Genomic DNA, 23,021 nt, shown 5'->3' on the forward strand with positions numbered 1-23,021 from the left:
TCAGCCCCCCTATGTTATCAGTCCCCCCATGCCATCAGCCCCACCGTGCCATCCGTCCCCTGTGCCATCAGCCCCTCCATAACATCCATCCCCATTGACATCAGCCTCCCCATGCCATCTGTCCCCAGTGCTATCAATTCCCCCCATGCCATCTGACCCCAGTGCCATCAGTTCCCACCAGTGCCATCAGTTCCCCCCAGTTCCATCAATTCCCTCCATGCCATTAGTTTTCCCCATTTCCATCAGTTCCCCCATCTCATCATTTCCCCCAGTAGGGGAGGGGGAAGAAGCTTTGGGAAGTAGGGGAGGGTCTGGAGGGAGTACAATGTTGCTGCACTGTGATGTTTGGCACTTCTGGGGAAATATTCTATACTGTAATGTGGTGTTTGTCCGGCACCAATGGGCAAGAATGTTGTGTTGCACTGTGGTATCTGTGTGCCAGGGCTGCATTTCAAGCCCACTCGGGCCCTAGATGTAATATGTGTACAGTGCCAACATCAGAACATCCACATGGCCACCTTATCCGGACCAGCTGTTGAGCCAGCACTGCCCACCTCCTCCCCGGTCACAATAGTGAGACAGCTCTTCAGAAATGGCCAGTACGAGAACCTGATGGCCGGCCTCAGCAGGGACTTCATCTGTACCGTGTTACTACACCCGCAGGACCTGGTCAAGATCTGCTTTACAGGTACAACCACAGTGCTTATATGATCCATTACTGCCTCTATGTAATGTTTATGTACATATATGCTGGGCAAGCTGGGGGTTGTAGTACCCCTAACAATTTAATGATACCATATGTAGCTTTCAAATATGCTTTGTAGTGAAGTTCCTCACCATTTTCAAGATCTCTGCTCCTGTTAGTAAATTAAGGCAGAGACTTAGGGGCTTACCCCAAATCTGTGAGGTGACGCTTTACTTCTTGTAAGGGAACATTACATGACAACACTGATATCTTTATATTCTCATCTGATTGGAGAAAGGCAGGGGCTTCTGTCACCCAACTCCCACCCCAAGACAGGACTGGACTGAAGATGTGGTGACCTGTCATTAGATATAAATCTGCTCTGCTGTTTAATTTGGCGGCCATTGCTGTTCCTACAGTAGATGATACTCATCTTTCCAAGGCTTCTAAATGTAAACTCATTTAGTTATTCAGCAGTACCAGATGGGGTGGGTTGCATCAGTGCATGAAAACCTGGGGTGACAACCTTGCTGGGTGCTATAAAAGTGGTCACATTGATTGTCAGCCTGCTTTCCCTCCATTGTACTCTAGTCATACATTTTGTAGTGCTATTACTATAAGAATCCCAGTAAAATGATGGAATAGAGCTTAAAGGGGTTTCCATCATATACATTTATGGTGCGGGATCCCACCTATGGCATGGACGAGCCATGCCCCATGTTCACTGGATCATGGAGGAGGTACTCCCCATAACCTGGAATAGCCGCCTTTCCATTGCCAGCTGCCTCTCCATTGTAGGCTGTGGGGAGCGTAGCCTCTGTGATCCATAACGTGGGCTCAGAGCTAGAGTCCTGCGGGAACGTGTGGGAACGGTGTTCCTGCACTTTTTTCATAGCAGGAACGCGGTTCCCTTTCAGGGCCGCCCATCTTTAACGCTGGGCAAAAGTACCAGGAAGCGGTGAAGGTTTTGTACTCACCGCTTCCTGGTCCTCTGTAGGTAACGCTTGAAGTTAAAATATACCATTAGATCAGAGTTTTCGGATCGGATAATCTACATAGGAGGCGTTCCCATGGTGATGGGGACGCTGCATCATTGATGGGCAGTGCGCCCCCCCTCCCCGGTATTAAAATCATTGGTGGGCAGTGCGCCCTCCCCTTCCTAGTATTAAAATCATTGGTGGGCAGTGCGCCCTCCCCCCGCCCTTCCCAGTATTAAAATCATTGGTGGGCAGTGCGCCCCCCCCCCCCCCCAAATCATTTGTGGCAGCGGCAGTTCTGATCGGAGTCCCAGCAGTGTAATGCTGGGGCTCCGATCGGTTACCATGGCAGCCAGGACGCTACTGAAGTCCTGTCTGCCATGGCTAGTTACTCTGCAGCATTATACTTACATGCTCTGTGGCCGCCCGGTTGCTCCTTCTTCTTGTAACTGACAGGTCTGTGTGGCGCATTGCTATAAGCATAAGCAATGCGCCGCACAGACCTGTGAGTTAAAAGAAGAAGGAGCATCGGGCGGCCACAGCGCATGTAAGTATGCTGCTGACTAACTGACCATGGCAGCCAGACAGGACTTCAGTAGCGTCCTGGCTGCCATGGTAACTGATTGGAGCCCCAGAATTACACTGCTGGGACTCCGATCGGAACTGCCGCACTGCCCACCAATGATTTTAATACCGGGGAGGGTGCACTGCCAACCAATTATTTTAATACCGGGGAGTGGGAGGGTGCACTGCCCACCAATGATTTTAATACCGGGGGGGGGGGCGCACTGCCCACTAATGATTTTAAAACCAGGAAGGGCACTGCCCACCAATGCACTGACTGGGGACTGATGGAGAGACACTGACTGGGGGGCCTGAGGGCTGATGGAGAGGCACTGGGGGGCCGGTGGTGAGAGGCACTGGGAGCTGATGGAGAGGCACTGGGGGCTAATGGAGAGGCACTGGGGGCTGGTGAGAGGCACTGGGGTCTGATGGAGAGGCTACTGGGGGCTGCTATGAGGCTACTGGGGGCTGCTTTAAGGCTACTAGGGGCTGCTATGAGGCTACTGGGGGCTGCTATGGCGCATGGGGCTCTTACTGAGGTCTGATTGCGGGTCATTCATATTGGGTTCTGAGCTGAGGTGTGATCTGAGGTCTTATTGGGGTCTTATTAACTTTGGGGATCTTATTGGGGCTGTTAGCTGAGGTCTGATTAACATCGGGGGTCTGATTGGTGGTCTGACCTGAGGTGTAATGAAAAATATTTTTTTTCCAGAGCAGCTTGGAGAAAAAAGGCGTCACAGTCTCCCACACTCCTTCTACCCGGCCAAGCCTGCCAGCACCCCTGAGGCTAAGTCTGCCAGGACCCCTGAGGCCAAGCCTGCCAGCAGCCCTGAGGCCAAGCCTGCCAGCAGCCCTGAGGCCAAGCCTGCCAGCACCCCTGTGGCCAAGCCAGCAAGCACCCCTGAGGCCAAGCCTGTCAGCACCCCTGAGGCAAAGCTAGCCAGCACCCCTGAGGCCAAGCTTGTCAGCACCCCTAAGGCCAAGCGGCACCCCTGAGGCCAAACCAGCCAGCACCCCTGAGGTCAAGCCAGTGTCACGGCCTATGGTCGTGACTCTTTGAGCCGCATGCAGTTGCCAGTGGTTAGGTTTGTTGTCTACCGCAGGTGAGGGCAGTTTGTATATTGTCTCACGTGTGGTTGCCGCTGGCAACATGGTGTTGTTGGCAGTGTAGCAGCCTGAGCTTGTTGCTGGGCTGCTCACTGTCTATGCATGCGGTTGCCTATGGCAACTTGTGTTATATGTGTGCACTTTCCCTGTATGGTGTGCACGGGGTTTATGTGTGTGTGCACTTCCCCTTTAAGTGGCTTCACTACCCTGTCTGGTATTGGAGGGGTTAATTCCCTTTCCAGTGTGTGGGTGTGGCTACTTGGGCTATTTAGCCTCTGCTGAGACCTGTAGCTGAGGGGTACTCCAGCCATGCATTATGCTGGAGTCATCCTCCTGGTCTTATACCATCTGTCCAGTGAGGGCCACCCTTGTGGTCATAAAATATATGTACTGATGTTATGATTTGTCTGTGTGGTGTTTCACCCTATTGCAGCTATGGTTCTGGTTTCCTGTGTGAGTTATGTTGTGTGCTGTGTCCTTTTGTGTTTGGTGTGGACAACAGCATTTGAGCACGGGTTCCAGTCCGTGTGTCTGTGGCAGGTAGGTGTGGAAGTGTTTCACTCGCCTGCCATATCCTTATGCTGTTTGATGTTTCCCGTTCCTTGCAGCTTGGCCAGTTTAGACTCCTGTTCCTCCGTGTCTAGGAGGAACAGGTCGTCTTACCCTGCTCCTAGTCCAGGGATCTCTTGAGGGCTAGTAGGGACCCGAGGTTCCTGAGTATGAGCCCTCCTACCATCTGGGTTGACTCATACAGTTAGGAGTCAGGGTCAGAGTTAGGGACGCGTTAGGAGGTGACCTGCTTCCTAATTCTGTTGTCCTGGCCTAGCAGCTTCCTATTCCTATAACATCGCACGGATGAGGGTTTCCCCCACTCTCATCCGTGACAATATGACCACAATGGCTCCTTGCGTGGTTTACCTTCGAAAGAGGGTGCAGCATGTATTGCCAGCCGTTTCGGCATACATGCGCGTTCTCCGGAGGGAGAGCGTTATGGGGTTCACCGTTAACGGCGTGGTTGGTGGCTTATTCCCTCCACCTTGCCTTCGTGTTGGTGATCCCTTGTCCCTCTCTATGTTCCTATCTCTAATCGTCTGCTGGCAGCATTCCATTGGTGTTCCGGCTGTGTGCTGGTTAAGAGTGGCTGTTGGCAGAGACTGGAGTGGGAACGTGAGTGGAGAGTGAGGCAGTGTTCAGTGCGGTCTCTCCGGGCTGTTTGTTTGCTGGTCTCTGGTTCCTGTGTGTTGCTCCAGAGGCTGGCAGTCGGCGCCCTGGTTCCTGTGTGTTGCTCCAGGGGCTGGCAGCAGTCCTGGGGAGACTCGTATGCACTGACGCTGATTCTCCTACTTTTTGTTTTCTCCCATCCCTGTTTTGAGTTCCTGAGGTGACCTGCTCCCTAATTCTGTTGTCCTGGCCTAGCAGCTTCCCATTCCTATAACATCGCACGGATGAGTGTTTCCATCACTCTCATCCGTGACAGCCAGCCAGCACCCCTGAGGCCAAGCCTGTCAGCACCTCTGAGGCAAAGCTAGCCATCACCCCTGAGGCCAAGCCTGTCAGCACCCCTGAGGCCAAGCCTGTCAGCACCCCTGAGGCCAAGCCTGTCAGCACCCCTGAGGCCAAGCCTGTCAGCACCCCTGAGGCCAAGCCTGTCAGCACCCCTGAGGCCAAGCCTGTCAGCACCCCTGAGGCCAAGCCAGCCAGCACCCCTGAGGCCAAGCCAGCCAGCACCCCTGAGGCCAAGCCAGCCAGCACCCCTGAGGCCAAGCCAGCCAGCACCCATGAGGCCAAGCCTGCCAGCACCCCTGAGTCTTCAGAACTGTAAGTAAATAATATATAAGGGGAGCTTATAATATGAAAGAGACTAATTATGTCTGAACAGACATATAGCACAAATTCCAGTTTTTGTTTACGTTTTATGTTGCACTGAATTTTCTGTGAAATATATATATATATTTTTGTTTTTTGGGGGGAAGGGGTCGGGGTTGCAGTGGATCTTGGGTGATTTCCCACACTTTTTTTCTCAGGACTTGACCCCTGCGTGGGCTGCTATATTCACTAGAGCGTAGCACCCCCTGCATTGTGTATTCAGACCGAGCGCCATACATACAGGGTGAGTGTGCCTCGTACTGCGGTATTTTATGGGTCAAATCAGTTCCATTGATGTGAGTAGATGAATGGAAGATATAAGTCTATCATGTGCAACAAATCTGCCACATGTGAATATACCCCAGTAGAACATGATGCAGGTGTAGTCCTGGTCCAGTTTTCACCTATGGCCACAGGGCAACAAGGTACAAGTGTTAACCACTGCACCGCTATACTTACACTGTTCAGAACATAATTGTTGTCTTGGGTATGTTCCTTGTGAGACTCATTTCTTGCATCATTTCTTTCATGCAGACGCCTTAACCCTTTTTTACTCGTCTTGTTCTTCAGTACAATGCTGGTGTTGACCCTTCATGATAAAAGGACATGTTCCATGCTCTAACTACAATGTATGGGCAGGAAGAAATTCCTGCACAAGGTAATCAGTGTCTCTATAATGTCCTACAATCATCATAGATGTCAGGCTTTACCATCAGTAACCTTCATGTCTTATATCTATAGGGTTTGTACCAGGCCTGCTGGGAACATCAGATGGAGCCCTGCAGTTCATGACCTACAAGAAACTGAAAATGGACTTTACAAGCATTTCCATCGACCCAGTGACACAAAACCGGTAATAACCTGCATTTCTTATTCAGATAGACCTCAATATCTATGTGTTAGGTCTGATGTACATAGAAGAAACATGATGGTAAGGGTCAGCTTACACTGTCAGACTGATGTGCCAGAACCAGCAGAGAGGAATGGGTTTATGTGTCTTCTGTCTTATAGGAAAGAAGAGTTCCATGGAGTCTACTAGAGCAATGTCTTCAGCATTATCCCAGTGACCTCCGCCTGCGGAATCACCTTAGTAGCTTCAATTCTACTTTCATTTTCCTGGAAATGACCACAGTGCAGAAGTTCTGTAATAAAAGGAATAGAAAACCCTAGACAAGCCTGGTTCTGATAATCATTTATTACATGGATGTTGATTTAAAGGGGTTCTCTGAGCTTTTCTGAAAATCCAGCAGCTTTCTGACCTGTGTAGGCAAGATGGTTTCCTCAGTACTTACCTCTCTGTCGCACCGCTGACACCACCGTCTTTGTTAGACTCACGTGACCACCTGGAGTTTTCGAGCAGAGTTTTCCTGAGTCTTCCTGTTCAACTGCATACTGTAATTGGGAGCACATTATGTGGCTCTGATCTATATGGACACTGATTAATGGGGGGCACTGTGTGTGGCACTTTTATATTCAGGGGGGCCCATTGTGCTCAGTATGTGATGAGCTTGGTTCTGGTGCTGGATCTTAGTGTTAAGCGCAAATATTCGCATAGCGAATATTAATTGCGAATGTCACAAATTCGATAATTCGCGAATATTGCGAATATAGTGCTATATATTCGTTATATCGAATATTCGTCATTTTCTCCATCTGAACACATGATTCCTTCCTGCTTAAAATGCTTGTGGGCCAATGAGTCATTGGCCCACAAGCAAGAAGCAGGGAGGAATCAAGAGTTTAGATGGTAAAAAATGACGAATATTCTAAAAAAAACTAATATATAGCACTATATCACATATATTCGTTTTATAGAATATTATTTTTTTCCCCCCCAATTAGTACAGTTATTGCCCTTCGGCATACTCCTCCCCGACAAGCGTCCCTGTCACCATGGGAACGCCTGGTGGTTAGAATATACCATCGGATCTGAGTTTTCACGATCTAACTCAGATCCGATGGTATATTCTAACCACCAGGCGTTCCCATGGTGACGGGGACGCTTGAAGTTAGAATATACCGCCAGGACGCAGTGATCCGCGCAATTAACCCCTCAGGTGCGGGTTAATTGCGCTGATCACAGAGCCCTGTGCGCCCTCCCCCCCACCTCCCCAGTATTAAAATAATTGGTGGCCAATGCGCCCTAAACCCCCTCCCCCCCAGTATTAAAATCATTGGTGGCAGTGGCTACAGGGTCCCCCTCCTCCCCTGGCAGTGACCACAGGGTCCCCCTTCCTGCCCCCCCCCCGGTCATTGGTGGCAGCAGGCAGTTTCACTCAGCAGCATTTACTTACCTGCGGGGCTCTCCTCCTTCTGAGAACTCACAGGTCTATGCGCCGCATATGCCTTCAGCAATGCGCCGCATAGACCTGTGAGTTCTCAGAAGGAGGAGAGCCCCGCAGGTAAGTAAATGCTGCTGAGTGATTAACTAACCAGTGCAGGCAGCCAGGACTTCTGTAGCGTCCTGGCTGCCATGGTAACTGATCGAAGCCCGGCCATTACGCTGGGACTCGATCGGAACTGCCTGCTGCCACCAATGACGGGGGGTGGGGGAGGACCCTGTGGCCACTGCAAGGGGGTGAGGGTGACCCTGTGGCCACTGCCACCAATTATTTTAATACTGGGAGGGGGGGGCGCACTGGCCACCAATTATTTTAATACTTGGAAGGAGGGCACACAGGGCGCTGTGATCCGCGCAATTAACCCGCACCTGAGGGGTTAATTGCGCGGATCACAGCGCCCTGGCAGTATATTCTAACTTCAAGCGTCCCCATCACCATGGGAACGCCTGGTGGTTAGAATATACCATCAGATCTGAGTTTTCACGATCTAACTCAGATCCGATGGTATATTCTAACCACCAGGCGTTCCCATGGTGACGGGGACGCTTGTCGGGGAGGAGTATGCCGAAGGGCAATAACTGTACTAATTGGGGGGGGGGGAAAGAATATTCTAAAAAACGAATATATGTGATATAGTGCTATATACTCGTTTTTTAGAATATTCGTCATATTGTAAGACAAGAATATTTAGCAACATAGCGAATATTCGCAAATTACACATATAGCCTGAAATTTCACTAATGTAGTGCTATAATCTTTTTTTTTTTGTCTAATTTATTTGTCTCTTTCTGATTCAGAAAGAGACAAAAATAATTAGACAAAAAAAAAAATAATAGATTATAGCACTACATTAGTAAAATTTCAGTCTATATGTGTATTTTACAAATATTCGCTATATTGCTATAACTTCGTTTTTTAGAATATTCCTCATATTCGTCATATTCTAAAAGAATATATAGCAATATGGTGAATATTCGTAAAATACACAAAATCACGATACGCGATTAATTAAATCGAATATTATTCGCGATAAATAGCAGAATGACGAATATTCGATTTCGACGAATATAAGACGAATATTAAATCGAATATTCACGAAATATCGCGAAATCGAATATGGCACCTCCCGCTCATCACTACTTGATCTATGTCAGGGATCAGCAACCTTCTGCACTCCAGCTGCTGTGAAACTACAACTCCCAGCATGCAAACATGTTTGGCTGTTCTTCTAACTCCAACAGGAGTGAATGAAGCATTCTGGGAGTTGTAGTTTCTGAACAGCTGGAGTGGCGGAGATTGCTGACCCCTGATCTATGTGTTCCTGAATCTTCCTGTTTAGCTGCATACTGTGAATGGGGGCTCATTATGGGGCACTTATTTATATGGGCACTATGTGTGACACTGATTTATGGGGGGCCGAGTGTGTGATGAGCTTGGTTCTGGTGCTGTATTTACGTGACTTGAATTCAATATTGTATTGGTGCAAAGAACACAAATCCTTTGTATTTTGGAGGTAAAAAAGGCACTCTGCACGTAAAGTAGGGAATCTGCTTTAAAAATTTTTTGAATCTCTCTCCTCCTGTATCCAAAGAATTCTTCTCACAGACAATATCATCACTTCAACTAGACTGTAATAACAGTATAAAACAATGGAGCATTCTCCTGCAAAGGTAGAGATACAATAAGACGTCAAACAGCAGAAATTTTTCTCTTTACCCCCTTGTAGTGTCCTAGTGGAGACTACATCTATATGAAATGTTGGGATGCTCTGGGGTCTGTATCTTCAGGTGAGGCATCTGGTACATGGCCTGTATTTCTTTAGGGGTTTGATGTGTGGTCTGAATTCATTTGGGGTCGTGTTGTAGGGGACCATTTGTATTATTGGAGAAAGAGATAGGTGAAGTTATCAAAAATTAGATTTAGCTGCTTCACCGAATTTCACAAAGAAATTGGATTTGTTACGCATTCCATTGTATGTAGAGGGCGCACTGACAAGTAACGCAAATTGTGCCCTCAGATGCCGCGTTCAACACTGTCTGAGGCATCTGACAGTAACATTAAGGCTTTTCAGGGGTTAAAGAAAAAACTATACTCCCCTCCTCCATTTGTTCAAGCAGAGGCCATTGTAGCCAACTGGATAGAAACCACACAAAATCTCGCACACAGCGACATGATGAGATCATCAGGCTTGCCAGGCGCGGTGACGTCAGCTAGCTCGCTGACATGATGACGTCACACATCACCGCATGCGTGATTTAGCGCAGCTTCTTAGATCAAGATGGCCGCAACAGCCTCTTTTTCCTCAAATGGATGAGGTGAGTATGTTATTTATTTTTTTACCACCATTTCTGGAAAAATGTATTCGTTACCACAAAGCATGAGGAAATTTGACTTTGTGGCAAATTTCAAATTTTTCCTGAAATTTGGATCAAAGTCCACTTCATTAACTTCGATTCACTCAACACTAAATTGGAGATTAACCGTATCCCACTGAAGCCAGTTGTCAATATGTCCTTTCCTCCTTCGAAGACACATAACTTTTGTATTTTTCTGTCGACAATCACATATATATATATATTTTATTTTGTGTGATGAGTTATACTTTTTAATGACAGCATTTAATGTCCCATATAAATTATAGTGAAACTTTTAAAACCTGATTTGTGGAATGAAGGAAGAAAATACCCAATTCCTCCATGTTTTTTTGGGGCTTTGTTCTTATGGCGTTCACAATTATGGCATACCACATTTCATAGATTTTGTTACATCTTATTACTTTTATAAAAATATAAAAGTTTCAAAAAATTGCTTTGTGACACCATAAACGAGCTTTGTGAGGTCTGTTTTTTTATGAGGGTTTTTTTTTGGTAGGCGAGCTGTAGTTTTATTGGTACATAGAACTTTTTGATCATTCTATTGTATTTTTTTGGGTGAGATGAGGTGACCAAACAACGACAGTTATGAAAGTGGGATATTTTGTACAGTGTTCACCACGTAAGATAAATGATGTGATATTTAATATTTCTGAAATTTTCGGATTGCAATACTACTTATGTTTATTTTTTTAATATTTTTTAGATCAGAAATTGGAATAAAAAAAATAGATGTGTTTTTTAACCCTTTGGGTCCAGGAGGATTTTTCATTTTTGCGTTTTCATTTTTCTTCCCTGTCAGTAGTGTGATTCTCATGGGAGAGCCCGTTGTATGAGAGATCTGTGCAGCTCTTAGACTGGACCACTGTGAAAAGGCCCCTTAGTGACCGCTGTAAAAAAGCGTATTGGTGGTCACTAAGTAATTAACTGGCCATCGCTGTTGAGTTGATAGGTTCTGATGTGTGCCAGTGCCGTGTTTATAGTTGGGGCATTTACATGTCTTCATTTACACATACTGGGCATTTAACCCTTTCCGTAGCGGGAAACTTTTCACCTTAAATCCAAGGCCGATTTTTGCAAATCTGACATGTGTTAGAACGGAAGGATGGCCTTTGTGGCGCAGATTTTAACCACCTCCGGACCGCCGAACGCAGCGACGCGTCCTGGAGGTGGTTGATTGATTCCGCCTGGACGCGCCGGCGCGTCCTCTCGCGAGACGCAAGATTTCCTGTGAACGCGCGCACACAGGCGCGCGCGTTCACAGGAACGGAAGGTAAGCGAGTGGATCTCCAGCCTGCCAGCGGCGATCGTTCGCTGGCAGGCTGGAGATGTGTTTTTTTTAACCCCTAACTGGTATATTAGACGCTGTTTTGATAACAGCGTCTAATATACCTGCTACCTGGTCCTCTGGTGGTCCCCTTTGTTTGGATCGACCACCAGAGGACACAGGTAGCTCAGTAATATGTAGCACCACACTACACTACACCCCTCCCCGTCACTTATTAACCCCTTATTCACCCCCAGATCACCCCATATAGACTCCCTGATCACCCCCCTGTCATTGATCACCCCCCTGTCATTGATAACCCCCTGTAAGGCTCCATTCAGACATCCGTATGATTTTTACGGATCCACTGATACATGGATCGGATCCGCAAAACGCATACGGACATCTGAATGCAGCCTTACAGGGGGGTGATCAATGACGGGGGTGATCACCCCATATAGACACCCTGATCACCCCCTTGTCATTGGTCACCCCCCTGTCATTGATCACCCTCCTGTAAGGCTCCATTCAGATGTCCGTATGATTTTTACGGATCCACTGATACATGGATCGGATCCGCAAAACGCATACGGACATCTGAATGCAGCCTTACAGGGGGGTGATCATGACGGGGGTGATCACCCCATATAGACTCCCTGATCACCCCCCTGTCATTGATCACCCCCCTGTAAGGCTGCATTCAGATGTCCGTATGATTTTTACGGATCCACTGATACATGGATCGGATCCGCAAAACGCATACGGACATCTGAATGCAGCCTTACAGGGGGGTGATCAATGACAGGGGGTGATCACCCCATATAGACTCCCTGATCACCCCCCTGTCATTGATCACCCCCCTGTAAGGCTGCATTCAGATGTCCGTATGCGTTTTGCGGATCCACTGATACATGGATCGGATCCGCAAAACACATACGGACATCTGAATGGAGCCTTATAGGGGGGTGATCAATGACAGGGGGGTGATCACCCCATATAGACTCCCTGATCACCCCCCTGTCATTGATCACCCCCCTGTCATTGATCACCCCCCTGTCATTGATCACCCCCCTGTGAGGCTCCATTCAGACATTTTTTTGGCCCAAGTTAGCGGAACTTATTTATTTTTTTCTTACAAAGTCTCATATTCCACTAACTTGTGTCAAAAAATAAAATCTCACATGAACTCACCATACCCCTCACGGAATCCAAATGCGTAAAATTTTTTAGACATTTATATTCCAGACTTCTTCTCACGCTTTAGGTCCCCTAGAATGTCAGGGCAGTATAAATACCCCACATGTGACCCCATTTCGGAAAGAAGACACCCCAAGGTATTCCGTGAGGGGCATATTGAGTCCATGAAAGATTGAAATTTTTGTCCCAAGTTAGCGGAAAGGGAGACTTTGTGAGAAAAAAAAGAAAAAATCTATTTCCGCTAACTTGTGCCAAAAAAAAAAATTTCTATGAACTCGCCATGCCCCTCATTGAATACCTTGGGATGTCTTGTTTCCAAAATGGGGTCACATGTGGGGTATTTATACTGCCCTGGCATTCTAGGGGCCCTAAAGCGTGAGAAGAAGTCTGGGATCCAAATGTCTAAAAATGCCCTCATAAAAGGAATGTGGGCCCCTTTGCGCATCTAGGCTGCAAAAAAGTGTCACACATCTGGTATCGCCGTACTCAGGAGAAGTTGGGCAATGTGTTTTGGGGTGTCATTTTACATATACCCATGCTGGGTGAGATAAATATCTTGGTCAAATGCCAACTTTGTATAAAAAAAATGGGAAAAGTTGTCTTTTGCCGAGATATTTCTCTCACCCAGCATGAGTATATGTAAAAAGACACCCCAAAACACATTGCCCAACTTCTCCTGAATACTGCGATACCACATGTGTGACACTTTTTTGCAGCCTAGGTGGGCAAAGGGGCCCACATTCCAAAGAGCACCTTTCGGATTTCACAGGTCATTTACCTACTTACCACACATTAGGGCCCCTAGAATGCCAGGGCAGTATAACTACCCCACAAGTGACCCCATTTTGGAAAGAAGACACCCCAAGGTATTCCGTGAGGGGCATGGCGAGTTCCTAGAATTTTTTATTTTTTGTCACAAGTTAGCGGAAAATGATGATTTTTTATTTTTTTTTCCTTACAAAGTCTCATATTCCACTAACTTGTGACAAAAAATAAAAAATTCTAGGAACTCGCCATGCCCATCAGCGAATACCTTGGGGTGTCTTCTTTCCAAAATGGGGTCACTTGTGGGGTAGTTATACTGCCCTGGCATTCAAAGGGCCCAAATGTGTGGTAAGAAGTTTGAAATCAAAATGTGTAAAAAATGACCGGTGAAATCCGAAAGGTGCTCTTTGGAATGTGGGCCCCTTTGCCCACCTAGGCTGCAAAAAAGTGTCACACATCTGGTATCTCTGTACTCAGGAGAAGTTGGGCAATGTGTTTTGGGGTGTCATTTTACATATACCCATGCTGGGTGAGAGAAATATCTTGACAAAAGACAACTTTTCCCATTTTTTTATACAAAGTTGGCATTTGACCAAGATATTTATATCACCCAGCATGGGTATATGTAAAATGACACCCCAAAACACATTGCCCAACTTCTCCTGAGTACGGAGATACCAGATGTGTGACACTTTTTTGCAGCCTAGGTGGGCAAAGGGGCCCACATTCCAAAGAGCACCTTTCGGATTTCACCGGCCATTTTTTACACATTTTGATTTCAAACTACTTACCACACATTTGGGCCCCTAGAATGCCAGGGCAGTATAACTACCCCACAAGTGACCCCATTTTGGAAAGAAGACACCCCAAGGTATTCGCTGATGGGCATAGTGAGTTCATAGAAGTTTTTATTTTTTGTCACAAGTTAGTGGAATATGAGACTTTGTAAGAAAAAAAAAATCATAATTTTCCGCTAACTTGTGACAAAAAATAAAAAGTTCTATGAACTCACTATGCCCATCAGCGAATACCTTAGGGTGTCTACTTTCCGAAATGGGGTCATTTGTGGGGTGTTTGTACTGTCTGGGCATTGTAGAACCTCAGGAAACATGACAGGTGCTCAGAAAGTCAGAGCTGCTTCAAAAAGCAGAAATTCACATTTTTGTACCATAGTTTGTAAACGCTATAACTTTTACCCAAACCATTTTTTTTTTTACCCAAACATTTTTTTTTTAATCAAAGTCATGTAGAACAATAAATTTAGAGAAAAATTTATATATGGATCTCGTTTTTTTTGCAAAATTTTACAACTGAAAGTGAAAAATGTCATTTTTTTGCAAAAAAATCGTTAAATTTCGATTAATAACAAAAAAAGTAAAAATGTCAGCAGCAATGAAATACCACCAAATGAAAGCTCTATTAGTGAGAAGAAAAGGAGGTAAAATTCATTTGGGTGGTAAGTTGCATGACCGAGCAATAAACGATCAAAGTAGTGTAGGTCAGAAGTGTAAAAAATGGCCTGGTCATTAAGGGTGTTTAAGCTATAGGGGCTGAGGTGGTTAAAGGATAGGTTTATGGGTGCCATTGGTTTTTATTTTTTAAGTGATTTTCTTATGTGGGGGCTCATTTTTTGCGGGATGAGGTGACAGTTTGATTGGTATCATTTTGGGGTACGTAGGACTTATTTTTGTTATAATTTTGAAATAATTTTTTGGCTGCTACATCTGCCGGACGTCATTGCCATTGTGCTTTTGAGTCTTCATGATGCCCCCACCGCTATTGGCCTCCTATCGTCTGGACATCGCTGATGGTTCATCTGAACAACTATAAAGGGAACGCAAGTACCGCTAATGAGATCAGTATTACTTGCTTTGTTACCAGCCCTTATGATACACTGATAACCTGTTTTATATCATTTACCTGGTCTGGTAACCATCCCATGAGAGGCCATAATTCATTGTAATATACCACATGTAGTAGATTTATCTGTATCTCACTACTCCTGATACTATTCAGATATATATATTCAGTGACCGGTGGAAAATAAATTATTGGGCATCGTTCTATTTATCTCAGATGCAGGTCATACACTTTTATATGTACTTGGTATACCCCACCTGACTTCAGCCTAGAACACTAGATATAGGAGTCTTTCTAGGTTACTTCAAATATTAGTACCTAGATTATATCTGTTTGGCCGATATCCTGTGTTTTATAAGCTGGACTGGTGATTTTCTATAATGATTAGTCAGTCAGTAGCTGATACATTTTTATCACGTGTTCCAGTTATTTTCTTGCCATCATAAAAGAGAGAAAAATAAAAAGTAAATAAATTAACTTGTATATAATTCATTTTGAAGTGCTCAGGTGACTACTAATGGTGATAGGTACTCTATGGTCAGATATGTCCCCTGATGAGCCTGACACCAACCAGGTGAAACGCGTAGGGTCGAATTTTGACATTTCTATGTAATATTTTTTCTAATACTTTATACTATTTATACTATTTATTTCACTTATTAATTAGGGTGTTTTCTGTCACTCCATCTGGGTATTTGTATTTGTTTATTATTTTTTGTACTTATAATAGCCTAGGTCTCTGATAGGGCTATCTATTCCACAGGTTGGAATCCTTCCCGTGCTAGGGTCAACCCAGGGATACTAGGAGGCACGAGAAACGGGATCGCCTCTATTGGGGCGGCTATTCCTTATTTAGGCAGGGAATCCTGACTAGGGCCAGAATTTGGGATACTGCCCCCATTTAGGCCCCAACGACATTTCCTTTCCGTCCTGCAAATACCGTGCAAGGGAATCAGCAACCTGTCCTTAGATTTTCCTTTTCTTTTTGATTATTATTCATTTATAACTATAAGGGTGTATTGACTTTTTAATATACAAGCATTAAAGGTTATGTTTTAGGATGGTGGTATTCATGTGAATTCTTGTTATACGACCACATTCTACCATATATTCCCCTGAACAGGACTATGTTCAACCTGTGAGTGAAATAATTTTTGAACAGAATAAAATCTTGTTTTTGTGTTGCCACTTTCTGAGAGCCCTATTTTTTTATTTTTTGGGTGATTGTCTTAGCTAGGGGCTCATTTTTTGTGGGATAAGATGACTGTTTGATTGGTACCATTTTGGGGTACATTTGGTATTACACTTTTTGTGAACCAAGGTGAAAAAAATGGCTATTTTGACACTGTTTTTATTTTTTATGGCGTTCACCTGACGGGGTATACGGCTGCGAAAGTCCAGGCAGGTCTTCAGGTACTAGCGACGAAGCAGGTCAGACCTCCGATAAGCAGGTGGGTTGGCAGGATGATCTCCAACGCAGAATCTGACCGGAGTGCCAGTCCAAAACTGGTGTGTGCAGACGCAGCCAGGGAAGAACAAGGATAACTGGATTCACGGACACTGGCAACACATAGAAAGAGATAATCTCTGAATGCAGAACCCCTATTTGCAACTTAAGGGGCATAGTAACAGAAAGCACAGGTTCAGGAAGTGGCAGCCTATTTACAGAAGCCACTGACAGAGGCCTTTCAAGACAGATGGTAAGAAGCCAGTACTGATCAACCAGAGCCTGCTGAATGAAGTTACCGGCTGACCCAAGAATGCAAGCACAGACAGTGTGACTCCCTTGTGAGAGAGAGTCACTGCAACTGAAAGTTTCAGAGAGGACTTTTCCTTGTCCAGGACCACCTCTCCCACTCATCCTAGATATTGGCGTTTCCCGGCGTCTGTGAACAATTACGCACAATGTGGGCCTTGCCTCCACAATACAGACACAGGTTCTCTGGTTTGCGGCATAGACGTTAAGTTGTATGGTCAGACAATCGAAGGCGCTCTATCTGCATGGTCTCTTCAGATGGGGTGGACATTAGAGGAAGAACCGGCCTCTGGAAGGATGGAGACAAGCAAGGTGGTCTTCTGGTGCATGCGACCTCCTTAGAACATTCCCTGAAACGCATATCTATTGCTGTGGCCAAGGTGATCAGGTTGTTGAGAGCGGACTGTCGGTCGTGACCAACTAGTTCATCCCTAATCCGGTCAGAAAGGCCCTCCCAGAACACCGAGAGTTGAGCCTCATTATTCCATGCAAGTTCTGCAGCCAGGGTACGAAACTGGATGGCGTACTGACCCACAGACAAGAAACCCTAACTTAGACGCAGCAGAGCTAAAGCAGCGGAGGATGTACTGCCAGGCTCTTCAAAGAAAGAAAGGAAAGACTGCAGGTTAGTGGTGTCTGGACCTCCTTGTTCAGGATTTGCCCAAGCAAGGGCCTCATCTGACAGCAGGTAAACAATGAAGGCGACCTTGGACCAGTAGGAAACCTGCTCATGGAGCTCGAAGTGAATCCAGCACTGGTTCAGGAAGCCACGACAGGTCTTAGGATCTCCACTATAGCGTGGTGGCAGAGGGAGTAGCATGCTCTGACGTCTCATCTCATGTAACAATTCCTGAACAGCAGGTTTGGGGTGACCAGCAGGGTTCATGGCCTGAGCATCAAGGTCTTTGTGTCCTGCAAAAGTTGCTGCTATCTCTGCTTGTGTTCCTGTTTACCTGACCAGTGCTTGTGTTTCTGGCATCCACTACCTGTTTGATTCCTGCCTGTTGCCGAGCCGGATTGCTTGACCTGTACCTGTGCTGCATGCCCTGACCTTTTGCTTGTTTGACTTTGCCTCTGCCTCATCCTTTGGTCCTGCACTGTTGTTCCTGGTTACAACTCAGCCTGCTGACTATGTCTGTACCTCTGGTACCTTGCTCGGGTACCTCCTGGCCCGTCTAGACCAGCTGCGTCGTGTGCCAATCCTCCTCAAGAGGTAGCGACCTGGTGTTCCCCTCAGGAAAGTAAATCTCCACCATCAGGGGTACAGTGAAGAACTAGGGATTCACTTAGACAACGCCTTTAGAGGAGGTAGGACAAGTGGCACAGTGGGTTCACACCCGTTGGTTCGTGACATTGATAAGGAAGGAGCACAACTCTGTGACGTAAAATACTCAGGTACTCAGGCACTACTAATACACATTTTGCCTTTTTCCTCTCTCTTCATATGGAAGATATAAAGTGCTTCTTCAATGTTTGATGGAAATGTATTTCCTATGTTTAAGTTTGCCTCAGGACTTCTATACAGTTGTCGGTTACTCTCAGGACTTTTAAACTATATTAGCTGCCTCAGCTGGAGATTTTGCATCCTTCACAGTTATAATTTGTTTTTTTCCTGATTATTTTCCTTTTTTTTTTGTTATCAGCACTGAGACATGTTTACCCTCCAATTATGGTCTTTCACATGGCAATAGAGACAGGACCGTTTTGTTTTTACTGTTTTTGTATTTTTCTTTCTCAAGGTGGTACACGGGTATCTCTGATTGATGTTATAGGTTCTATAGAGAAGCAGACAGACATAAGCAGAATTTCTTGTATTTAAAATGGTATTGAAAATATCATCCCTAAATATTAGGAGTTGAAATGGAAGGAGGCCCTTAAATTAAACTGACATTAACTGTGTCCAAGACTTCCTGATCTCTATACACAGTGCTTGTTCAGCACTGTGCATAGATCGATGGGTAGGGCAGGGATGGTGTATAGAATATTTTTATAGAATAAATCTGGTGTATCTTTAAACTGTCTAAATTCATGCCACCTATTAGTTGGCTTACTTTGTGCTAAAATTGTACAGAGAAATTCTGGCAGAATTTTGCTGCATGGTGGAGCATCTTAGGCTAAACCTCTCTCACTTGAAGCTGTGCCGCTTGTGGTTTGCTGAGACACTTATTTGCACCTTGTGCACCAGAATGTCATTAGTAAATCTACCCCAGTGTATTAATTTTGCATACTAAAATGCTAACATGCTTTGTTCTGAAAAAGTTCATGTATGAAAGCAGCCACAGTGCATCCGAAAACTGTGCTGACCTGCAGTTTTACTGCATATTGGCATTATTTTAATTAACAATTGTTAATGGCCATTATGGATCCGGACGGTTCCCGTTATGCAGGACAGGACTCCTACATAACAGAAGCCATCCGGATCCGTTATGCTGCCCATTATAAAGGAATGCAAAACGTAATGCCTCTTAAAGGCTTCCATGCTACATTCTGTCATAGAATTTTGTTATATTCCGTGATAATGGAATCCATAACGGAATTGCCACAGAACCCAAACGCCGAACAAGAATTTGAAAACATCAAGTTCGCTCATCGCTAATGGCCATGCTATTTTATTTGTTAAGCTGTTGCTGATGTGCAAAATCAAGTGCCCCTTATCAATAGTTGAAAACGGCACCATTCTGTGTTAAAACTGTTTGTCGGTGCAACTTTTGGCCATTACTTGTGATCTTACCTTTTAGGGCTTGTTCACATGACCGTTGCCCCTCCGTGCCCGTGCTGTGAACCGCAAATTGCGTGGGGCTGCCGCATGCAGATCGCGACCCCATTCATTCGAATGGGGTCTGCGATCCGTCCGATCCGCAAAAAGATAGAGCAAGTTCTATCTTTTTGCAGTGCGGAGGCACAGAACGGAACCCACAAAAGCACTCCATAGTGCTTCCATAGGGTTCCGTTCCGTGGTTTCGTTCCGTTCCGCACCGCATCTCTGGATTTTCGGACCCATTCAAGTGAGTGGATCTGCATCCATGATGCGGAATGCACACGGGCGGTGCCCCGTGTATTGCGGACCCGCCGTATGCGGGCCGCAATACGACAACGGAGGGGCAACGGTCATGTGAACAAACCCTTACAGGATATGTCAGAAATGCCATTTCTGGAATCCTCACCTACTGGGTGATTGGGTATCCATCAGTTCTTGTCCAACGCTTTCCCCACATACTCCAGTGGAGACATGGCTGCAGGCAAATGCAGGTACTTTTTCATTGAATTGTTGGTGAATGCAGCAATTGGAAATTTGCAAATGTTGGCATGGTGATATTTGCATGTAGCTGTAGAGTGGGCCCCCAGAATGAGTTTTATTGATAAACTGGGGTGCTACAGCCTGACACTGAGTATGAATGTTATCGCTGCACCTTTTCACTAAAATTGTGCCCAGGATGTGCCCACTATTAAACAGCCACACACTGAGGTGAAGTAGCTTTGCTATTTAAGGTAGCAGTTTGCAGCACAGTGACTTGTGAAGGCACTAGTAGGTAAAACATTCATAGAATACACTGCCCTTCCAAAAAAAAAGTCGCCACCAGAAATATTTTGTTGGACCGCCTTTAGATTTGATTACAGCTCGCATTCGTTGTGGCATTGTTTTGATAAGCTTCTGCAATGTCACAAGATTTATTTCCATCCAGCGTTGCATTAATTTTTCACCAAGATCTTGCGTTGATGATGGTAGAGTCTGACTGCTGCGCAAAGCCTTCTCCAGCACATCCCAAAGATTCTCAATGGGATTAAGGTCTGGACTCTGTGGTGGCCAATCCATGTGTGAAAATGATGTCTCATGTTCCCTGAACCACTCTTTCACAATTTGAGCCTGATGAATCCTGGCATTGTCATCTTGGAATATGCCCGTGCCATCAGGGAAGAAAAAATCCATTGATGGAATAACCTGGTCATTCAGTATGTTCAGGTAGTCAGCTGACCTCATTCTTGGAGCACATACTGTTGCTGAACCTAGACCTGACCAACTGCAGCAACCCCAGATCATAGCACTGCCCCCACAGGCTGGTACAGTAGGCACTAGGCATGATGGGTGCATCATTTCATCTGCCTCTCTTCTTACCCTGATGCACCCATCACTCTGGAACAGGGTACATCTGGACTCATCAGACCACATGACCTTCTTCCATTGCTCCAGAGTCCAATCTTTATGCTCCCTAGCAAATTGAAGCCTTTTTTTCTGGTTTCCCTCACTGATTAGTGGTTTTCATACGGCTACACAGCTGTTCAGTCCCAATCCCTTCAGTTCCCTTCGCATTATGCATGTGGAAATGCTCTTACTTTCACTATTAAACATAGCCCTGAGTTCTACTTTTGTTTTTCTTCTATTTGATTTTACCAAACTTTAAGTGATCGCCGATCACGATCATTAGGGATTTTTTTCCTGCCACATTTTTTCCTCAAATACGATGGGTCCCCACTATCCTTCCAGTTTTTAATAATGCGTTGGACAGTTCTTAACCCAATTTTAGTAGTTTCTGCAATCTCCTTAGATGTTGTCTCTGCTTTATGCATGCCAATGATTTGACCCTTCTTAAACAGACTAACATCTTTTCCATGACCACGAGATGTGTCTTTCGACATGGTTGTTTAACTTCTTAAGGACTCAGCCCTATTTCACCTTAAGGACTTGGCCATTTTTTGCAAATCTGACCAGTGTCACTTTAAGTGCTGATAACTTTAAAACGCTTTGACTTAACCAGGTCATTCTGAGATTGTTTTTTCGTCACATATTGTACTTCATGACACTGGTAAAATGAAGTCAAAAAAATTCACCAAAGATTGGTAAAAAATTGCTAATTTCCAAGTTTAAATTTCTCTACTTAGTTCTATAATACAAATACCTCCAAAAATAGTTATTACTTTACATTCCCCATATGTCTACTTCATGTTTGGATCATTTTGGGAATGATATTTTATTTTTTGGGAATCTTACAAGGCTTAGAAGTTTAGAAGCAAATCTTGAAATTTTTCAGAAATTTTCAAAAAAACAATTTTTAGGGACCAGTTCAGGTCTGAAGTCACTTTGCGATGCTTACATAATAGAAACCAACCCCTCTCTAGAAACTACACCCCTCAAGGTATTCAAAACTGATTTTACAAACGTCGTTAACCCTTTAGGTGTTCCACAAGAATTAATGGAAAATAGAGATACATTTTAAAAATTTCACTTTTTTGGCAGATTTTCCATTTTAATAATTTTTTTCCAGTTACAAAGCAAGGGTTAACAGCCAAACAAAACTCAATATTTATGGCCCTGATTCTGTAGTTTACAGAAACACTCCATATGTGGTCGTAAACCGCTGTACGGGCACACAGCAGGGCGCAGAAGGAAAGGAATGCCATACGGTTATTGGAAGGCAGGTTTTGCTGGACTGTTTGTTTTGACACCATGTCCCATTTGAAGCCCCCCTGATGCACCCCTAGAGTAGAAACTCCATAAAAGTGACCCCATCTAAGAAACTACACCCCTCAAGGTATTCAAAACAGATTTTACAAACGTTGTTAACCCTTTAGGTGTTCCACAAGAGTTATTGGCAAATGGAGATTAAATTTCTGAATTTCAATTTTTTGGCAACTTTTCCATTTTAATCCATTTTTACCAGTAACAAAGCAAGGGTTAACAGCCAAACAAAACTCAATATTTATGGCCCTGATTCTGTAGTTTACAGAAACACCCCATATGTGGTCGTAAACCACTGTATGGGCACACGGCAAGGCGCAGAAGGAAAGGAATGCCATACGGTTTTTGGAAGGCAAAGGAATAGTCTGAGAGCCATACTTTTTTCAGTTTATGGATGATTACCTTGGGTAGGGTATGATTTTTGCGGGATGAGATGACGGTTTTATTTGCACAATTTTGGGGTGCGTGTGACTTTTTGATCGCTTGCTATTACACTTTTTGTGATGTAAGGTGACAAAAAATGGTTTATTTAGCACAGTTTTTATTTTTTACGGTGTTCATCTAAGGGGTTAGGTCATGTGATATTTTTATAGAGCTGGTCTATACAGACGCGGTGATACCTAATATGTATACTTTTTTTTTATTTATGTAAGTTTTACACAATAATATCAATTTTGAAACAAAAAAAAAATCATGTTTTAGTGTTTCCATATTCTGAGAGCCATAGTTTTTTCAGTTTTTGGGCGATTATCTTAGGTAGGGTCTCATTTTTTGCGGGATGAGATGACGGTTTGATTGGCACTATTGT

The sequence above is a fragment of the Bufo bufo genome (genome assembly GCF_905171765.1).
Source record: "Bufo bufo chromosome 1 unlocalized genomic scaffold, aBufBuf1.1 SUPER_1_unloc_3, whole genome shotgun sequence".
Classification (NCBI taxonomy): Eukaryota; Metazoa; Chordata; class Amphibia; order Anura; family Bufonidae; genus Bufo; species Bufo bufo.